The sequence below is a fragment of the Limulus polyphemus genome, unplaced genomic scaffold, assembly GCF_000517525.1.
Source record: "Limulus polyphemus unplaced genomic scaffold, Limulus_polyphemus-2.1.2 Scaffold1517, whole genome shotgun sequence".
Classification (NCBI taxonomy): domain Eukaryota; kingdom Metazoa; phylum Arthropoda; class Merostomata; order Xiphosura; family Limulidae; genus Limulus; species Limulus polyphemus.
In genome coordinates this window covers 105,505-108,816 of record NW_013667127.1, presented here as the reverse complement: position 1 = coordinate 108,816, position 3,312 = coordinate 105,505, and the positions used below count along the sequence as shown (strand labels likewise).

General features: G+C 27.5%; 1 protein-coding gene across 1 annotated transcript in view; it reads right to left on the bottom strand.

The window, feature by feature from the left end:
* Positions 1-265: 265 nt before the first annotated feature.
* LOC106463921 (calmodulin-binding transcription activator 2-like) overlaps positions 266-3,312 on the bottom strand; it is a 101,672-nt gene continuing 98,625 nt past the window's right edge. The window contains 1 exon segment of the mRNA XM_022391560.1: positions 266-2,866. The gene's annotated coding sequence lies outside the window, so the exon portion shown is untranslated.

Sequence of the window (3,312 nt, the reverse complement as noted above, 5' to 3'; positions counted from 1 at the left end):
TATTCTGTATTGGAAATTGCTATTCATTTTTAAAATAATTATAATAATATTAATCTGAAAGGGTATTAATGGGGACACAGTTAATAAGAGTTTGTATTTTTATTGTAATTAAGAAGAGAATTTATGAATGTCAATATAATAGTTATACATGTATGCTATATTTCAAAAATGGATAACTAGCATATCATAAATTAATTACTATTGACAGATTGATAAAAGTTTTATAAAATAGCCAAGTCCTCTTTGCTCTGGAAGGATGGTGGAATTTGAAGAAAAAAAAGGAAAAAACTCTGCTATCTTAAAAACTTGTGCCTTTTTCATAATTCTATTTATATCTTTTTTTCATTTTTGTAATAGGAAGAACTTTTTCCAAACAGTAATTTTGTGGGGGGAAAATACAAAATTGCAGTGGCTTACTTTTCAAACAAACCATACTTCCCAACATGTGAAATTTTAAAGTAGATAAAACGACTATTTAATATATTATTTTCTTGTATGAATATTATTCAAGGAATAATGCCACTGAATAAATAATACAAAAATCTGAAACTTCCAACAAGTAGTAAGAACTGTGTAACAATGATGTATTAATCTTTTCTGGAAGAGGTTTATACATGTATTAAGCTAAATCCAACATTAAAAAAAATACTAGTGTGTAGTAAGGACAATTGGCTTGAGAAAGAATATATCATAAATTTTCAAAATTTCTGAAACTGTGTAGAAATATTGAGTTTTTTTAATTATTTGTTGAACCTAATCACAAGAAATAATTTTCCAAAACTTAAGAAAAAAACTGGAGTTGTACAGAAAAGCTTGTAATAGTAGTTAATATTGATAAATACAAATTTTTCATGTGTATTCTATATATTGCAGTTATTCTTGTTAATGCATTTTAAATTATTTAGTTTTGATTTTTCTATAAACAAGGTCATTTCCTTCCTCTGTTACCAACAGATTATCCTAACAACTGAATGTAAAATATATATTATTGAACCATTCAGTCTAAAATTAGTTTTAAAATTGACCTGTTTGTCTAATCTTTTTAATAACTTTTATCAATGGATCATTGAAAATAAAGACACATTAACTTAAGATACTATTAACTTTTTGCAGTGCAAATGTAACTATTCGAAAGTGTTTGTTTTCACTTCCTTACACTACATATAAAACCTCTACGAATTCTATTAGAGGCATCTATGGAAGTTCTGAGACTTAACCAGTCTTTAATCTTCTGAAAAGTTATATAAAAGTTTAACAAGCACTTAAGATAAAAGAAAAGTAAATGATAAATCAACAAAATGGATTTCTGTGAATTGTCATTTGACTGTTGCAATTATTATGACAAGTGAACATACAAAAATGGTGTTGCTGTTAATTAGACAAATACACTTCCTGCTAACCATTGATAAGTAAACTGTATTTTTAACTTGTAACAACTATATTAATCTTGGCAGTATGCTTTACAACTGATATTTCTTGGTATCTAACCAAGAGTAAGCACACAGATAAAAAGGATACAACACTGCGCCTAATTTATCATTTTTTGATATAAATCCCAAAAATACTACAGATTCGAATGTCTTGTCATAACTGTGTTTTGAAAACATCCAAGGTCTAAAACTTACTGTAATGAATTTTGAATATAGAGTTTTAGTCTCCAAGTTTTTGACTCAGATACCAAACCTTTAGATTCAAAATTTAGTTATGAATTTTCTGAACTACATAGACATATAATAAATGTCTTTTTGTTATATACTTTGCATTTAAATCAACCACAAATACCACCACTGTATTAAAAAATGTTCAATATAAACAATAAATCTTCTAATTCTCCTTAAACTTAATTCACTAAATATTATGGGTAAAACATAAAAAATGCTTATACAAAGCAAATACTGCAAACATTAATTACTGAAGTCATGATTGGTACATAATTTAAGATAACAATAACTACTTTTATTTATTTGTAATCAATACACAAAACATGTGTTGATAATCAAATTTTATATTGGAATACACCTTTGGCACTGAAATTTTGGCTTTTTTCCATGTAGCCCTCTCTTCTAAATACTTTTAAAATTGATAATATATTTGCCAAAAGGAAAAAAAGAGGGGGGTGGATTGTGTAATCGCATGACTTCTGGGACAAAAAAGGTTTGATTTTACTTAATGTTAATATGAAAAATAAACAGAAAATTAGAATAGAATAACAAAATCTGATATTATATGTGAAAAGAAAGTAATGGACAAAAATTATTCGTAAATTAGAATGTACAAGTCCAACACAATTTTACCCTTTTCATATGTAAGATTAATTTGCATAGTGAAACATCATAAAAGAAAACAGCCCAAACAAATAATTCAATATAACTAATAAGCGATTTTATGTTGTGAAATGGAAGGCAAAAGATGGTACTGATCATTTGAGACATTACTGGAAATATCTTTGGTTGCTTCTTTGCCAAGTATATGCATTCATATGGGGTCACTTGGTGTTAAATAGGTAAGCATTAAGTTTAGGGGGGAGGAGAAGGAATTTGCTGGTTAGTAATTTACCTCATTACTTTAGTAGGACAGTGTACACTTCAAATGGGTTTAATTCAAGGTCTTAAAGAGGAGTTATACAGTAACTTCCCTGCTATGGTTGGTATAATTCATCAAGAACAAAAAAAAAGTTTCAATAAAGTGAGCAAATAGAAGAATGTTTAACAGTTAATGCAGAATGTTATGTCACTCTTAGCCTCTTCTGCTAAAAACCTTCCATTGGAAACTTGTTCCTCAAGGATCATATTTCATCAGACAATGGTTACTGCACCACAAACAAAATACAATGAAAGACTGGTCTGTTTCAGTTGGAACCATTACACTGTGAACAGAATATTTATTTTTCAGAAATCAAAATTGTTTTTAAATGCTTTGACAGTCAAACTTAAAAAAAATATAATTTTACTAAAGTACAAACTGTTTGGTTATTCGAACAGATTTGCAACTAAAAAGTTATTAACAATCTATAACAGGAATTGGCTATACATCAAATGTAGGAGTAAAATAAACTGTGTATACATTACAAGGTAGTGATTAAAAGTAAGTAATTTTGATATAGACTCTGAAAATAGATGCATGAATGAAACATCAACATGAAAAGTACTGTGAAATAATTTAGTTACTAGATGCTTAGTTATTTTTTATATTTATTTATTTTTTCCATTTAAGAGCCAGTTTTTATAAGAATCATGCAGATTCCTATTAGAGGGTGATTCATGACCTCTCCAGAATTGTCCCTAATTTTTTAATTGATAGATATATGTTAGT